At 26.6% G+C, this 20,159-nt stretch overlaps 1 long non-coding RNA gene across 1 annotated transcript in view; it reads left to right on the forward strand.

The window, feature by feature from the left end:
• Nucleotides 1–1,387: 1,387 nt before the first annotated feature.
• LOC124419732 overlaps nucleotides 1,388–20,159 on the forward strand; it is a 34,267-nt gene continuing 15,495 nt past the window's right edge. Inside the window, exon 1 of the long non-coding RNA XR_006940786.1 lies at nucleotides 1,388–1,631. This is a non-coding gene — a long non-coding RNA (uncharacterized LOC124419732). The remainder of the gene's footprint in view (nucleotides 1,632–20,159) is intronic.

Below are 20,159 nucleotides of genomic sequence, written 5' to 3' on the forward strand. Positions count from 1 at the left end.
TATTTAGTAAACATATTCGATAAAGTTTATATTTATTATAAATTTTTGATGAATGTTCTATTTATTGAAAATGTTTCATGAATTTTCTATTTACTTAAATTTTTGCTTGAATTTTTTAATGGAGAATAGAACATTTGTTAAAAATTTTCTATGATTTTTTTTTTAAAGATAATTTCTGGTTGTTTTGTCTATTTAAAGAAAATTTTAGTTGAAGTTTTTCAATTAATGAAATTTTTCGAGAACTTTTCTATTCATAAACAATTTGCGATTAATTTCCTATATACAGAAAATTTTCGATAAATTTATCTTCAGCGAAAATCGTAAAGTATCTATTCAGAGATAATTTAAGATGGATTAAAAATTAATGGATTTGTAAAAAAATTTTGATGAATTTTTTTTAGCTTATACGAAAAAATTTAGATCATAGGATATAGGAATTTTTAATAGCATATCCCGGTAAAAAAATCACTTCCAAGAAGCCGAAAAAGAGGGAAAATTCACCCCATGATTTTACAGAATTCTAATGGGGGATATGTTTTTTTGTTTGATTCCAAATTCACTACTTCATAAAGCTATTTTTGAGAAGTAATTCTTAGGTCCTTGTTTGGAAGTTATTATAATGTGAAGTAGTAGTATTATAGAATGCAACTAATTTTACATAAATAAAAATATTAACATAAAAAAGTAGTTACCCAAATTTATATTAAACCATAAGAAAATGTAAGTTCAATTAAAATTAGTGCTCTTTGGAAGTGATGATACTTATATGTAATTTTTTTGGAAGTTATCCGTTTTATTTTTGCTGGAATCTTTAGGTCTTGCGATTTATAATATTTTTCACAAATAGTTAATCATTTAGATAATAGATACATATTTAAAATATTCTCTTTAATATTTAGCACATAATATTCTCCGGATCCTTTTTTGCATGCCAAAAAAATATAATAAAAATATATAAATGGGCAAAATATAAAGAATAATATTGCCCATAAAATTCATGGTGGCATGAGTAATGTTTAAAAAAGCAAAATTAAAAAAAAAAAACAACGAGAAAAAAAGATTTTAAACAAATAACTAAACCTTAATTTAATTTAGCATACTTTACGACATTGTGTGAGCATAATTTAAATGGAAATAAACCAGCGACAAACAAAGGAATTAAAAAAAACAAAAGAAACACAAAAACTTACTAATGTATTTCCTTTCTTAATTGAAGAAAATTAAAATAATTTTTTTTTTTTATATTTTGCCTTGTTGACTAAAACAAAAAAGCAAACCCAAACCTTTGCAAAATATTTATTAGCTTTCTTTATATTTTCTTCTTTCATATTATTCATTATACAATTTTATATTTTGCAGCAATTAAAATTGTAAACTTTGGTAAAAAGTAAGTAAGTAAGTATGTATATGGAACAAGAGGGATACAGCGCATGTTAAAAATGAGCAAAAGAAGTAAAACCTTATCCAAGAATAAACTAATTGCAACGTGTTGTGTTTGCTAAAATGCATTTAATTTTCATGTCTAAAGAAGGAGCAACTTTAACTGTTGGAAACCTTGAAATGCTCTTCTAGTAACTACGGGTACTGCAGTTTGCTAGTGAGTGGGTTATGCAACCCATAATCATACACATGTATGTAAAAGATTCTATAAAATTCTTTTGAAAATTTTATACCACGCACGAATTGATTACAATTTGTTATCTTTACATTGTTTTTTTTTATTTGTTGATTCTATCTCTCTTTCCTAGTCTTTTAGTTTTTAGTTTCACATACAAACTAAAATTTCAAGATATTTATTTTAACATACAGCATTTTGTCCATGTGGTTAGTTAACAAACTTTGAAGTTTACAAACAATTTTGTGGCAAAAGTCTAAAAACTTTAAATTACACAAAGTGTGGTTTAAATAATGATTATCCTTTTTCTTTAACAACAGCAACTGCAGCAGCAGAAAATAAAATTAAAAGACGTTTGTAGAGGACAATGATAAGAAATTGATAAATGAAATAAAATCAAGGAAGTAAATTATTGATGGGTGGAGTATGACTTTTATGAGACACTACGCACCAGTTGTGGTTTTGAGGTTAGAAATTTTCAAAGGAGTTTAATTAATAGCTTTCAAAGGGTTTTTTTGTATGTGTGTATTTAATTAACATAAAAGCAGGCAGTTGTAGAAATTTGTGTTTTTTTTAATTAAAATTTTTAGATTTGGGGTTATATTCATAAATTTTTATCAAAGGTTTAAAGAACAAATATTGTATGCAAATTAATATATAAATGTTAATGAATAATGCAGTTACTATTTATATACAATTTTTTGTTACAAATATTTGTTATACTTTTGTTTACTAATGAAACATTTGTATGTAAAAAACTAAATAGAAAGAATTTAGTTGTAGCTTAAAGTTATAAAGTTTTTAATGAAATATTTAAAAACAAGTATGTATTGCCTACTTGTTTGAACATATTGATATGAATGGCAAAAGCATAGTTTTGGGCGGAGCAATTTGTCAAAGACTTGTTAGAAACAAATATAGAAACTTTATTAACTTTTTATAAGCAAAATGTTAGTCTTTTTATTCTTATGATATTTTCCATATATTTCTTATTTTTTTTCTAACAAAAAATGTAACATCACTACTGTGTTCTTATTGTTGATTCGTCGCTTCATATTGGCCACTCATTCATTGTGCAATGAATGTCATTTAAGTGTCAATTTTGTTCAATAAAAAACGCAAATTCGATTAGAGTAAAACGCGAAGTTGTTGAGAGACAACAACACATTCAAATGACAATTACAGTTAACAGTTAAATTGCATCAATATAATACACAATTTTTTAAAACTCTCCAAGCTGCATCTTCAAAATTTTCATTTTTTGTCTGGCTTAAGAAAAAATGTATTCAATTTTTTTATATCAAGAGAAAAAGTGCACATAAAGTTTAATGGTAAATATGTTCGAAAACAAAAGAAAACATTTTGTTAAAACTTTGTAAATACTTAAGGCAATTAAAGAGTAAAACTAAACATTTTTAATGTAGAATTTTTTCCTAGTAATTCTGGCCTTTTTTCCACACTCTTGATGATTTTTTTAATAATAAATTAACAATACTAGTACGTAAAATGGCTTTTAAAACTAAAACCTCAAATAAACACTAAAACACTTAATAGTTAGTTGAATGTGTATATGTATTTGTGTTTATGCAAGGATCCTTGTTGTTTTATTTCGTGTGAGTGTTGTAAAACTAAATTAGCTTATGTACCACTGCAAATACAAACATGAACACATTTAAATCATAGTATAGTAAAAAACAGTGGTTCGATTTACAGATATATTTAGTATTAATTTGAAATAATTAATGAATCAAAATTTTTCTCTTAATAGAATAAATATTTAACAAAAATTTTCTCATTTCTAAACTCATGTTTTTTATAAATCTTTTTAATAGAATACAATATTTATAATCCACTGTACTTTATATTATTTCTCATTTTTAAGAGTTTTAACAATTTAGTTAAGAGTATGATGGCAGGAAGTACCAAGAGGCAGAAGCTTCATAAAATAAAAAAAAATTTTAGGCAATTTACCATTAAAAGAAGAAAAAAAAAAACGAAAACTATATAATATATAAGACCATATGTACATACATACATATGTATATGGCAGAAACAGCTATAACAAAATAAATTGTTGAAAATAATGAAGAAAAAAGCCATTTAGAGTTTTTAACCAAAAGTTTTGTTGTGTTCTGTTCTAAATGATTTGGAAACGGAAATGCACTCATTCAACAAAATATTCAAATAAAAAACAAATATTCACACATTCATACAATATATACACATACAGATGTATCATATGTAAATGCACACAACGTCAAATACAAATTGAAAAAAATACACCAGTAAAATACAAGCTTATACACAACATTACTTTTGTAATTTACAAGCAATATGGCCAACAAAAAATATTGTTATATTACTTTTGTTTTTTTTCTGTTAACATGATTTAATATTAGTTAAAGGGAAAATAAATTCTAACGAAAAGAAGGTTTAAACAAAAAATTTTAAAACCAATTTCACTTGATTTTATGTATTTTTTATGCTGAGACTGAATATTGAGTGAGTTCAACGACATTTCATGGGATTCTGTTGTACAATAACTACCTTATAATTACCGAGATTTTAATTATTATTAAAAAATATAAATTTATAAATCTAATTATATCAGAACTTGTTTTACTTAATTTTCATTATACTCCATTTACACATACACTAAATCTAGTAGATTTCGTTTAAAATCTTTTCAAAAATCTAGATCGTTTACACTTATTATTTTTGGAATTTAGGAAGATTTAATTTTTTCGAATATTGTATTTGATGTGAAAAATAAGAAGGAAAAATTTGATATTAATTAACATTTATAATAAAAAATAAGAGAGATGATAGATAGATAGATAGATAGATAGATAGATAGATAGATAGATAGATAGATAGATAGATAGATAGATAGATAGATAGATAGATAGATAGATAGATAGATAGATAGATAGATAGATAGATAGATAGATAGAGGCAACTTCTACTGCAACTTTACTCTTTATGATTGAGTTACTTACTTTTTACATACCCAATAGTAAACTATGTATATAAATACAAAATATAAATATTATGTATGTATGCATGTATGAATTGATACCATAAAATGTAGGCAAGTGTTGTAAATTTTATTTCAAATCACTCTTATCCGTTTATAACCGTTTATAACACACTTACAAATGTGAGGATTGAATCGAGTAAAATATCTACACATCTTTCATCATATTAATCATTCAAGAGAACAAGAAGGATTAAAAAATTATTTTTTAATATTTTTATTTTATACTATCAGAATAAAAAATGTCAAAAATCAAAATGTACTTTCAACAATAACACGTTTCATATGTCCAACTCAAAAAGGACGTTTTACTCATTCCCATTCCTTACATATGCAAAAACTCAAACTTACATTTATTTACACATACATATATGTAGTTGCATAATGTTATGTCTAGTCTACGGCACTAGTTCTATGTTGACGAATTCGTTAGACACTAATCAAATTCTAAAGCCTTTGATTTGTGTATGAAATGGATGAAGAAATATTGCAATGTAACTAATGAAATTACTAGTCAATAGTGTTCAATATATGGTATATCTATATTATAAAGAATCATCAATGACTGCGTTTAAATCTTAAGTTGGTTGAGATATTTCATAATAGTAATGCTAATTTCTATACTACTGCTTTAAAAATTGCAGCGTTCAAAATTCTATCAAATAAAATAGAGTGTAAAAAACAAAGTGTTTGGAATCAACATGTATGAATTCAAAACAAACCCAAAAACACTACAACAACTACCAACAAAACCTCAAAAAAAAAAATGGAAGAAATCGTAGGAAAATGCAATAAAACAAATGTGGATTTGTGGCAGTTAAAGCATTTCAAAGTATTTTAGTGTTAAATTGAAAAACTTTTTTTCGTTCAGTTCAGTTTTGTAAACAAATATTTTTTATGCACCCAACTAAATGTTTACTATGAAAAATTTTTGAGTTTTTTTTTTGTTTTTGGTTTTAGAGACACTTTAAGTAGGCTTATTACAAGGCTTCAATTGAATCAGTAAAAAGTTGGCATTTTTATTGAGCTTAAGTCTAACTGATGGAAGTTTAATGAAATTGATTTAGTTTAGATTATGTTTGGTGGTAAAAAAAGAAAGTTATTTTTTATAGTATACTTATTAGTAATGGTACTTGGAAATAATATTGCATGTTTTCCGGAGGTAAATTGATTTTAACAATCGGTCTACTTTAGATTTTTTTAAAAGAAACAATTTAAAATACCATTTCCAATTCATAATCGGCGTGGTATGTTATATATTTTTATTGTGAATATGTTTTTGAAACCAAAACAAAAAAAATAATAATAATAAAGAAATAAGTATGTTATATTTGCCTATGCCGAATCTTATATACCCAACATCAAATAGAAGATTAGTTCCAATATCGCCCGATCTATTTCAGGTACAATTTTATAAGATCCTCATAAAGTTTTATATACATATACTTCTTTAAGCCAGTTTTGAGCTATAAATTCATTTTCTGAATTGACATTATATGTGGGAGACGATCAATTATGGACCGATCTTATAAAATTTGATTCCATATTTGGTTCTATATAAGACATGCTAATTTCGAATTTACCGATCATCATAAAATTTTACAAGAAAATTTTTTTTTCTTTTTTAAGATTTTTTATAAGACTTTTACATGCTGAAGCAAGTTATAGCTATTAATGTCAATTTCTGATTAAGTCTCTGTATGGCAGATAGGGTCAATTATACACCGATCCTTATTTAATTTAAGGAAAAAATTAAAGTTCAAATAAAACTTTTTTATATCAAATATCATTCTAAGATATATATTTCGATATGTTTGAAACGGAATGACGAAAACTTACCAGGGATGGGGGAAATGATTACATAAAGTAATTCATTACATGGTAAATTACAATTACAATGTGTAATTGAGCAATTACTTGTAATTGAATAAAAACAATTACTTCTAATTGTAATTGTAGTCTTGGGTATTACTAATTACAAATTAGATGTTATTATTAGAACAAAATGTATATTTACCTGTACATGTCATCGAGAATTTTCCAATTATAATAACAAGTAATTGTAATTGGAAAAACTTCAATTACAATTACAAGTAATTGTAATTTGAAAACCTTCAATTATAAATACAAATAATTGTAATTTGGAAAGCTTCAATTACAATTAAAAGTAATTGTAGTCGATAAAGCTTCAATTACAATTACTTGAAATGTAAATAAAATTGAAAATGCACCATTACCCCCCAAACTTGAAACTTACCCTCATCTTTTTTGATGATGGGTGTACAGCTTACAAAATATAATGCTACGACCTCCAGCGATTTAAATAATAGTTTGTCTGAAAATTATAAAAATAAAAGATTTCTGTTGCCTTTATGATTTGAAAGCGAAATGGTCTCATTATAACTAATAAGCAATTTAAAATAATTTGGTGAGAAATTTCTTTTTACTATTAAATTAAAGCAATTACAAAAATATAAAAGAACTCTAGTACTCTAGAACTAAATTAAAAAAGGAAATTAAAAACTAGTAAGAGTTTTATATTTGACTGCACCGAATATTATATGCCCTATTTTCTACTGATTATGAAAAATGTATTTTAATTTTCTGTTAGAGTATTTTTTTACACGAAATAATTTTTGATGGGATTTGGAGAGGTATATTATTATTTTTTTGGACGTAAGTTTGGTCACTTGGTTTGGTCGACTCAGATCTAGAACATACATACATATTTACATATTTTACAAGTTATATTGTGGAAAGTACATATGGAACGACAAACTAATATATTTATTTCCTTTACATAAAGGTGAAGGGTATAATAAGAAAATATATAATAAGGAAATATACAAAATAATACAAGCTCTGTCGCCCACATACAACAGACGCATTAAATATAATGGGTAGCCCGCAGTTTGGGGTGTTTATCTTAAACTACTTATTTTACCTGATAATTATGCCCTAGGAATTTATAGGTATGGTTAAGTATGTATTACATGGCTTTGCATTCTACGACTTCTACGTGAACGACTCTGTCAACCTAGAGTTAAATGATAGCGAATGTCAAAATCATCATGCCTCTGAATAATTTGGGTTATAAATACGCTTTCTAACAATATAATGGAAAAAGATCACTTTAAGCTTTTTGCTCCGATTTACCCGATTCATATATATGCAAAGCTGCATCAGATATTAAAACGACAGTTAACATTTGCCACATGCTATACTGCAGGGTAGGTTTTACAATACATGTAATTCTTTCAAAGTGTGTTAGTGTTTATGGCAGTGCATTTAAAAGGTTTTTATGTTTTAATTGGCAATTTAAAGCAATTAATTTATATCAACATTAATAAAAGTTTCTCCCTCCATTGTGTTGTTTTGAGAAACATAATGCAACATATTTTACGTTTTCTTTCTATTTTGAAGAGTAACATTTAAGCAATATTAGTTCATATTATTTCTTTTAATGTGCCTGTGTTTGTGGGAAGTTATAATAATTTCTCACATTGTATATATACTTCCGCAGATCCCTTTCACAGACTGAATCACTTTACTTTATGTAAACTATGACAACTATGACATTTATAAAATTTTAGTTATTTTATATTTAAACAGTCACTTTTTCGCTTCTGTAATATGCAACGGAAAATTTGTAGGTGTTTTTGTCGTTTCTCATAATTAGTTGATTCATCTTATAACTTTTTGTATTTCTATTTATGTTTTTGCTTTTTAGTTTGTTTGTAGGTACATATTTTTACTTTTTACTTTGTAATTTCTTGTTGCTTCTTGTTAACAACTTCCTGTGTTTTAGGTTTTTGTTGTTGCTGTAATATTGTTGCAACATACTAATTAAAAGCAATCATCACCTTGAGTAAGCAACCACAAAGTGTTGAAAGAAAGTGAACAAGTGAGCAGCAACACCAACTCACTTACCAACGTGGCAATAAGATTAAACGAAAATGGATTTTCTTTCCACTCTCTGTGTTCACTTTCTTTTAGGAAAATGAATCCTGAAATTTAAAAGGGAGGATAATGTTATTTTTGTGTAGAAATATTGGGTGCATAATGAAGACTTTAAGAACTTGCTAATGACTTGTACTTAGTTAAGAATATACTTATCAATGACAACTACCAACCGTCTGCATGACTTTGTTGTACTTTAGTAATGACTTCCTAATAATCTGATATAGAAGTATTTATTATGCTTAACAAAAATGAAATCAATATTAAGTTTATGTGTGAAAACTATTACTTGACGTGAAATAAAAAAGTAAAGGACTCATCACACGATCACATTTTTAGTACGTAAAATCTATCGAAAAAGTAAAATGATATTCCATCCGAATGACAAAAGCGTAAAAGTATTATAAATACATTGTGTTTACAAGATCGGTTTTTGCTGTTTTACTTTTTTCTTTGTGTTTAAGCAGTGGTGTAATGAGCGCAACATTTGGAAAGCAGACCTGGGTCATTCATGCGAGATATTATTAAAAACAAAACATCTCACTCAACAACTTCTTTTTAAGCGAAAGTATAAGTACTTATATAAATACCTATTTGTAAGCGAGCTTGTTGGAAATATCCATTAATAATTTAAATAAGTTGGAGTTAATGGAAAATATTTCAAATCTCACTTATTGTGATCAGAACATTAAAATGCGTTATGATTTTCTTTATATTACTGTGTATTTATATACATTTGTATTTTTACCAAGTACTCATCACTTTAGCTTTTATTGCTTTTCTACATTTTCAGAAGTTTAACACAAAAAATATATGTATATAAATACATTAGTCACTATACAGTTAGTTGTTTGTTAATTGTTATACACCGTGAAAAACTATCTTTTTCTTGGTTTTATGCCTCATCATCTTTCTCATCAACAACATTTTAGTCATACTAATAATTTTGCATAAACAACATGCACACCATACTTTGCTAGTTGAAATAATCACAAGAGTCCTTAAAATTCGTTTTACTTTGTTTATGTAGGAGTAAGTACGTTTACATTTATGTATGAATATGAGAAATTATGTATGTATATACAACTGTGTGTGGGAGTTTATGCATTTGTGTTAAGGTATGTATATGTTTATTTGCTTTCACCCTGTTTTGTGCAGTTACTGTGGCAATTAATTGTCATTTCCTTAGAAGTTGTTGTTGCTTTCACTGTAGCAGCCACTCTTTTGTGTTTTGCTGTTTGAAAATGAAAAGTCATAAGTTTCCACGACTTCCACCACTCCAACTTGTTTTATTCACTAGTGAGCAATATTAGCAACAGCAATAACAACAACTAAATGAGCAGTCAGTCTTTAGTCATTGCATCAAATGAAGTACTTTGCTTACACTTGAAAAACAATCATAATTAGTGTAGTTTCAGGATGTCTAATGAATTTTCAAAATTGCTTGAAGGATTCACAAAGAAACAAGAAAATAAAGAAAAACAGCTCAACTCATATAGAAATTAAAAATGGGAAAAACTTAAAATACTTACTTTAAGTTATATATAATATACGTATTTATATGAATAGTGGTAATTTATGAAGGTAAATTAAAATCTTTAAAGAAAACATAATTGTTGCTTGAAATAAAATAAGAAAAAAGTATTGTTAGGAAAATGAAAATTTATTTTTCTTTATTGCAAAATTTACTTTAAAAAAAGTGAAAATTAAATTTTTTGTCACATGTATTTCAATTTCTTTTTGTAAATACCTGTTATTTATAACGTAACAATATAACTTCCTACCGAAATAACCCCATAAACCAATTAAGTTTGCAATCATATTTTACAAACACTCAAACTAAATTGCTTGACATTTCCAAGTCATTAAGAAAACTTTATATTAAATAATATTGTATTTTGTTATTGTATATTGTATAGACAGAATAAGTAAAACAATTTAATTTCGAAACAATGGACGAAAAGAAACACAGACATTTGTCACTTAATTAAATATTTTATGTTTTTCTTCAACTTTGCCATATGGAAAACACATTAATCTTTTATTATTTCCTTTTTAAAACTCAAGCACACAAACCCACAAACTGTTGAAAATTTAGACACAAACACACAGGCAGAGAGACAGATACATAAAAATCAATAACATTAAAACCATAGATGTCATTAAATCTAATCAATGCTGTACTAGATGCCAGTAGTAGTTTCTATACTTTATGTACATTAATTCTACAAACATTATATATACAGAACTATATTGTGTAAAGTAACAGCACAGTGGGTCATAAACGTAAGCCAACATACTACACTTTATATAAGACTATATACAAGACTATTGACAATGGTATAGGCTATAGACTAGACTAGACTAGACTATAGACGACTATAGACTGGACTATAGACTAGACTATAAACTAGACTATAAACTAAACTATAGACTAGACTATAGACTAGACTATAGACTAGACTATAGACTAGACTATAGACTAGACTATAGACTAGACTATAGACTAGACTATAGACTAGACTATAGACTAGACTATAGACTAGACTATAGACTAGACTATAGACTAGACTATAGACTAGACTATAGACTAGACTATAGACTAGACTATAGACTAGACTATAGACTAGACTATAGACTAAACTATAGGCTAGACTATTGACTAGACTATAGACTAGACTATAGACCAAACCATAGACTAGACCATAGACTAGACTATGGACTTGAATTTAGACATGACTATAGACCAGACTATAGACTTGCCTATAGACTATACAATAGAATAGACTGTAAGATTCCATTGTGCAGCGTAGTTAATAATTATCTGAGTTTGGATGTAAGTTCGATTCATCTTCATATTTATATATAGTTATAAATACACGAATAAATACTTAGCTATTGGTATTTGTACTAAATACATGCATATACACATATCTATATGGGGAAACCATAATACTAACAACGCACGTACATACATTAACACATACATGTAACCATACATACTTAAAGGCATTTACTTGTACTAAGACTTTCATACAAAGAAGTATTTGATGATAATCTCTTGACGGAACTTACACTAATGATGTAAGCTGCCATAAACAGATATAGAGAATTCAAAACAATGTGAACAGCAGCAGCAACAACAACAGCAGTAATATCAATAGCAACAGAAAAGGCAGTAGTAATAAAAACAACAAAAACAGCAAGTAGCAAGACTTGAACACGATTTTAATACCATATCCGGTCAACAACTTGTTGTGTTTCCGTTTATAATCTACACCAAAATAAGATTGCGAAATAAATTCATATGAAATTTTGTTCTTGTTGTTAATGTGGTTGAACTACACAGACATACATACAATCGGGTCTGATGACAGATACCAGCAACAACAACGACAGTATCAGCGCGTGTTAGAGTGTATTATATTGAAATCCAATAAAAGGCGATTTCCTTAACATACATACATATATCCGGGAAAAGCAATTTTAGTTTTACACAAATAATGTTTAAATAAACACACATACTCAGAAATAGATTTATACAATATATGAATATTGTGTGTATTTACTTGAGTGTTTGTGTATATTTTAGGAAAATTTGCTATACGACCCTCTTATGCCACAAACTAACATTCGTAGACATGTTTATTAAATTTTGGTTTTGTGTCATGTATTTCCATTGTCATGCATGTATACATTCCTTCAATCACTTATTTAGTCATTCAGTTTCTTCGTCAACCCACCAACGAACAAACCAGACTGTCATTCACTCATTCATTCATCGATGAGTTGTTGGTGTTTTGTTGTGACACTATTAAGTGGTAGAAGTTCGTAGAAGATCTTACCAAATGTCTACATGGTCTAATGTAATTTTCATCATTAAAATATTGGTTTTCAACTAATACGGCCATATACTATTCACAAACACACTTGTACATGCTCATGTGAGTACTTAATGTATTAAAAATGAAGAATGCAAAGGAAAATCCTACATATAATAGTTATACCCTACACCACTACAGTGGGGAGGGTATTATACGTTTGTGCTCATATTTGTAACACACAAAAATATTGGTACAATACCCACCTTAAAGTATACCGATCGATTTAGAATCATTTTTTGAGTCGATTAAGATATGTCCGTCCGTCCAGCTGGCTGTCCATGTAAACCTTGTGCGCAATGTACAGGCCGCAAGTTTCGAGATAATTTGATGAAATTTGGACCAAGCATGTTTTGTGGAAATGGTTGATATCGGTCTATTATTCTATTTCAAATATTATATTATATCTCTAAAAATTGGCACAAATAATAAGAACAATGATATAATAACATACAAATTCTGCTTTAGAAAATGTCTTAAAAGCTCATAAATATTTCCATTGACAAATTTTATATTTACCGAAATGTATCAACCAATATGGACATTTAAGGTCCTAATCTATAAAAATCTTTAGCGTTCTCAACATACATACTGCATTACTTAGAAGGACTCTTTTAATGACTTACAAATAAGTAAGTAAGAACTTACTTCGTAGCCGACGTTTTAGTTAGTTCACAATCACAAAACATAATATTTTTGTTTTAAAATTATGTAATTTATTGACTAGAAGCTTAAAAAAACTTTATTTACAATATAAAAATTTTCAGTTTAAAATTTAGTAAATTACTAATGTGTAGGAACCATGTTGAGGGTTAGTTACTAAAAATTATTTTATTTCACCTGAAATTATAATCAATACCTTTCGATTGTTTTAAATGGAAACCCATTACTTAGGTTCCATATTTCATAAGTTGTGTACTGAATATTTTTTTAAATTAACAAAATCTCAGAAATAAAATTATTTTAGAATAATATTTAGAACAGTTCCAATGAAGCCGAGAGTACTTTTTGGGGAAAAATCCTTTAATATTATTTTTATTATAATCATTTTCTGGTAATAAATTTCCTCTTACTATTGTGTTAATAGTTATCGTATCATAAAAATAAATTTTTTGGGATGTTTCAACAAAGTTTCATTGCAGTTGTAATTAAGGAAATTATTGCACGTACACTAGTGGGCACGAAACGTTCGTTAACATTTGACTTTTAATGTAGATTTCATAATGAGAAATAGATAAAATTGATGAGATTAACTTATACATGTTGAATAATATATAACCATCTTATGTCTCGACTGAACACAGAAAAACTGAAAATATGTTTTAATTATAAAATTAATTGTATCAAGCAAGTTTTGCACCTATCATTATTAATGATAATAAAATGAATTAAGCCGTTCAGTAGATAATTTATTAAAAATCAATTATTAAAACTGATTAATAAAATTAAATTATTAATCGATTTCTCACAATTTTAAAATATCACTTTTTTGTCACACACATATTATTTGTCTAAAATTTTATTGACTATTTAAGAATTATAAATATTCCTAGCATAGGAAAAAAAAATAAAAAAAATATATATTAAAAAGGTTGGCCAAAAATTGACAAAACAGACCTGATAGAGCCATACGTGTATTTTTACACTCTTTTTAAATTCATTAGCAATTGATGACGTAATTGTTCTTTTTCTTAATACAGAATTGTTTAAAAACTTATTTTGTAAAAGAAGCTTTATATGGAGGGATACGGTTAATGCACTATCACTTAAAATTATAGCAAAGTTAAATGGTAAATAAAAAATTTGTATTATTTTAATTACATTTTTTACAACTCTAATATTTGTTATAACTTTTTTTGTTATATATGTAAGTAGTACTCATTTGCTTCAATTACTTTGATAATTAAAAACCCTTTTTCAATTTTTATGATAATAAAAACGACTTCAGTTGCAATTAATTCGAAATGAAAAATAATTTCAAAGGAAAAAAATATAACATATGGGTTATGTAATTGACAAAATAAGGTTGAACAAATTAATTATAATTATAAGAAGTTTCCCAATTTTTTTTTTGCAATTCTTTTTATTAAACTTTTCTCCTACACAGGTGTAAATGATTAAATTATTATACTCATATATATTCTTCACTTTTATTTATACCCAATAGTTTTAAAAGTTGATGCTAACATTAAGAAGTTTTTTTTTAGAATAATTAATTATATTACTCACAATACAAAGTTTAAAGTGTAACTAAGTTTTAGTTTAACTAAATATTTAAAAATAGCAAAACAAGTAGCAACCCAAAAGTTCTGAAATATATGTATATTCTCTTTGGTATCGATTTATTACTTCGAAATGACTTCCAAAGAAGTTACTGTAATGACTGGACTGGAGTTATATGAATATAAACATTTGGCTTCTGCCACGCATACTGCAGGGCATGTTTGCTGTTCGCGGAATTTCAGTTTTTTTTGCTAATATCGTTTATTTTTGTCGTTTATATGTAATTGGAAGTAGCTATACATATGTGTATGTATTTATATGAATTATATATTAAGTGTTTAAGTCTTTACTGTAATAAGTGCCTGACTGTACATACATATTACATATTTGCGGATTATTAATAATTTCCGGAAAATCAATTTCCGAAAAGAAATAATTACCATAACCACCTTCATAACTTAGTATAACTAAAGTAAAATACATAAGTACATAGAATGAACAAGATATTCATAACGTTATATTTTGTATACATTGAGTAAAATTTTATTTTTTAACGAATATTTGTTGTTTCAATAAATATTTTTGTTTGGGATTTTTTTTTTTGTATGTGGTTACAGTTCTCATTTGGTTTGGTTTGTTAAAAATATGTAGTTCATTGGTGGTGTTTGTTTGGATTTTTAAATTTTTGATTGAATCAGCATTCTTTTTCTTTCTGTGTACAAATCTTCTACATTTACTCTTGCTACAAAACAAACAAAAAAATTGTGTGCTTATTTGTGTTAAATTTTTTTCTTTTCCCGATAATTTACTAAATTAAATAGTTAAACGTTGTAAGGGTTGAGGACGTTTTAAGGGGAACATACATTTAAACGAATTATTTCACTGACTAGTGAACTTTTAGGAAGTTGTTCACTAAAACTTATTTATTAAAAGCATCGAATTATTACAAGAATACTTTTTTTAACAACTCGAACTTATGGAATCCAAAAGAATAATCATACATCTGCCTGGTTGGTAGTTGGTAACACAGAAAAAAACTGAAATTAACTTTCAATTGTCAAAATAATTGTATCAAGCAAGTTTTGCACCTAAAATCAAAATGATGATATCAATTACCAATTTTGTAAAAAATACTCCAAATAACGAATTAATCAGAAAAGTTAAAGTCAATAATTGAGACAAGATTTAACATTGATTAATTCATTAATTAATTATTAAATATTTAATAAACATAAAATAGATTTTTTTAACTTATTAATCAAATCAATTAAACTGTATGGAAAAGAATTCTTTAAAAACCGATAAAGAAGGTGATTAAAACTATCAATTTATTAATCGATTATACACAACTTTAAATGAATTCTCGACCTTTAGCAATGCGTTCAGCATTTACAAATTGAATCTATAAAATGTTTCATAAATTTAAAAAATTAATGGATTTAATTAAAAATTTAATCAAAATTGTACAGTTTGGTTTTAAACAACGAAATAATTAACACAAATGAAAATTTGTTTAAATAAAAATTAAAAAAACACGTTAATTAAAAATAAACCAGCGATCATTTTTTCTGTGAAGGAACGAAACTTTGATAGTAAATAAAACATTCAAGTAGCGCGAATCTCTCCATATATAATTTATAATTTAAAAAAATCTCAATACTTTTGTTCTCTACCTTAAATAATCATTTAAGATATTTATGAATAATATGTTTTTTCTTTGATTTTCTGAAGCATAAATTTACATTAAAAATTAATATAAATATAATACTACATATGATATAGAATCATATTGCACATTTATATATAAAAACAAGTAGAATCCTGCAGTTTAATATTTTGTTTGGTTAACACATTTTACTTCTGTTGCAAACAAACAACTGAGTCTGAAATACATAGATATCCATCACAATTTAAAATTTCCTAATGATTTCTAAATAAGCATTACAACTATTTACATCTCTCTGAGAATACTAAATTGATATAACTCTGTAATATATAATTGTTAAGTAACCCAAAAATATTGAATTGGTCGATTATATATGGCAACCGAACTTCATTTGCGTTGCCAGTTTCAAAAAAAGAAAATTATTTTTGTCTTGAAATGATTAACCAAAAACTAATTGGATAAAGATTATTATTGAATAAATACATTCATTATTTATAAAATTTTCAAGCTATTGCTTAAAAAGCGTCTAGTATACACAAGTGGCAAGACAACTGAAGTGGTAACCGACATACATAATCGACCCATTGGGGTAAAAGAAATAGCAGAACCATATTTAAAAAAAACTGCCTAAAATACATTTAATATCTGCCGGGTTATTATTTCTTTATATACATATGTATAGACATATGTGTTTGTATATATGTATGTAAGTTATTATGTTAGAGTATGTGCTTTCAATATTATAGTTATTGAATATATGTATAATATTTTCTAGTTATAACCTACGCCACTTTAGTGGGTAACATATATTCATATACATATTAGATCTGTGTTGAGGTTTGTAATGCACTAAAATGTTAATTACAGAATATAAGTTTCATATTGGAAATTATTGACATCGTTCACTATTTGTCCTATAAGTATAAACGGACCCTCCGATTTTGTTTTTAGCATAAGTTAAGGTTTGTTGAAGAAGAACTTATGATTCTTTCATAATGGAATTCCATTCCAAAAAATTACCATAACGTCCATAATTAACTTATAAATAGTATGTATTAGTATTTGTATGATAGTATAATTAGTATTAGTTCTATATGAACATTCGCTTACCAAATTATATATGTTTTGGTACACAGAAAATATGTATAACTCCTGTAGGATACCATATGATTAGGTATGACCGACTATATTTTCTTAATTCTTTTCTTTTTGCATCGTGGGAGGTTTAGCAATATATTTCAAACATATTTTCTTATATTGTTTTAATAGCTTGGTTTACCAATTGTTAAGCTCGAATATTTTCCGGAATAGCAAAAAAAAAAAAAAAAAAACATTTACTTCTGTTTTTCTTTTAACGAAAAGTAAAACAAAAAAGAGAATATAATTATATTCCTTCAAGGCAATTTATTACAATGGAAAAATAATATGTAATTTTGTATAAATTTTCTTAGACATTTGAGTATTTTAGTTTAATTTCGTAGACATTCTTAAGGCTGGCAACAGTTGGCAGATGTTCATAGTATATTTCATATTGTTTTAACTTAATAAATATTTATGTATTTGTATATTTAATCACACATATAAATACTATATGCATACGTTTATTTTAAGCAATAAATATAAAAGTGTGTATACAAATATGTATGAAAAGCAGTTAAAACGATCTAATCCGTGTATTAGATTAAAAAAATTCCTGAATAAAATTTTAACAGAAATTTCATGAGAACTCATTAAATAAAAAACTTTTACAATAAAAAATTCTCTTGTCTAATCATTATGTCTCAAAATACATAAATAATGAATTATTTTTTTGTTAAACACATTTAAAATTTTGCAATTTTTCACAAAAAAAAAAATAACATTTTGAAAAATTTGCGAAGAAAAATTTAAAGGTACTTCAAGGTTGTCATTTAATCCGGGAACCACCCAGCAAAAAAAAAAAAAAAATCGAAAGTCAAAATAACTCTATGGAAGTATTGAAAAAGAACTGAAGAACTGATGATTTAAACATAGGTTTGTCATAGGATGGGTGTCCTTTTTATTTGATTCCTAAATCACTACATCTAAAGTCATTCTCATGAAGTAATTAGTATGTTCTTTTTTGAAAGTTATTAGGAAGTCACATTCGGGTATTATAGAATACAACTAATTTAACTTAAATTATATTAACATAAATAAATAAATAAATTTCACGCATTTATCAATCACCTGAAAAATAAAAAGGATTTAATTCAAAAAATTTCAGTCCAACAAAAATGGATTCTTTTCACTTTTTTTGAAAGTCAAAAAACATCACTTCCACAGAAGGTAAAAGATTTTGCTGTTTTAAATGGCATTCCTGCCCGAGCGTACTTATTCCTGATAGAATTATTGATTCGGATTTCGCTTATATCTGGGGTCCTCTAAAAACTAATTCCAACATACACAAAGATTCCTCTCCGGGCATATTTCCTTGATTTCATACATCTTGGTGTATTGCAATCCCGCGGTAAAAAGGTACTACTAGTACCTCTAGTCTACCGGGACTATAAATGAATGGTGTTATTTCACTCCTCTTCTAGTCCTTGGAATGATTTGACATGAGGTATAACCAGAGAACGAATGCCCGCTGGATTATGCCCTGGCTGGTCTGCCTTAAATTCGCAGGAAGAGTAAGTTGCGTTTAAAAGTTCGAGAAAAGTTCGGTGCTATTGCCAATGACTAGAGATACCCCACAGAGATATGACTATGAGACTAAGCGTTGGAAATGAGTTGGTATTAATTGTATATGATACAGATTGAATGTAGGGGTATACGTGCCTTATCCACTCATGTACCTAGAATAACGGTTAAATGAAAAGTGTGCTGGGTTGAATGAATTGGATGAAATGAATGACAAGTATCTTGTACATCGGTCATCATCAAATTTTTCTTCCTTGTCCATGTATGTTCAAAGAAGTTATATTTTTGCATCTCGAAAGTTAAGCAACGAAGAGGCCATGGTCAGAGATTGGTACTAAAGAAAAGTTCACGTATACTGGACCGGATATTCCATATATGTAAATATGCAACCTAATATGCAATAGTTATTACTTAATACATATGGTTGTTTGTTTTTTCAATGGTATTTGTACTAGGTATGTAGTATGTATTAGTTACTTTAGCAGAACAATTTAAATATAAATAATTATATTTATTTATTTATGTATTTTCACTAGGGTTATAACCAAAATTATTCATTATCGCTACGTGAGTGTTCTAATAATAAAAACTTGTTCTTCAGGTCATTTTGGAGCAAATAACAAATAAATTTAAATAAACTTTTTAAAGTATAACCTGCAGACCGTACTTTTTCTCCATGTAAATATCGTGAGTCAAACAATGAAAATAGTTATATGAAAAACCTTCGTTTTTTATCCACAATTTCAAAATTTTGTTTAGTGTAAATATCGAAAATTTCAAAGTATTTGCGTGGAAACTTTTTTAAAGCTAAAGAAAAATTTTATAAATTTTATCACCCTAATGTATACGTATAAAAACAATATAAATATTTTTATTATATACCAATTTAAAATTTATACATATGCATTTTATTGGCATTTAATAGCAAATAAATTTTTGTTTTTCTACCTTGACCACAAATTAGGTCATTTACTAGATGATGCATCAATTCTTTTACTAGATTTATCAACAACTTAACATTCGAGTATAAATAAATGTTCATTCACATTCACTTTTATATTGAATTGAAACCACAAATAATTAAAACAATTGATTAAAATATTATATATGTATAAG

This window comes from Lucilia cuprina, chromosome 4 (assembly GCF_022045245.1).
Source record: "Lucilia cuprina isolate Lc7/37 chromosome 4, ASM2204524v1, whole genome shotgun sequence".
In the NCBI taxonomy this organism is placed as follows: domain Eukaryota; kingdom Metazoa; phylum Arthropoda; class Insecta; order Diptera; family Calliphoridae; genus Lucilia; species Lucilia cuprina.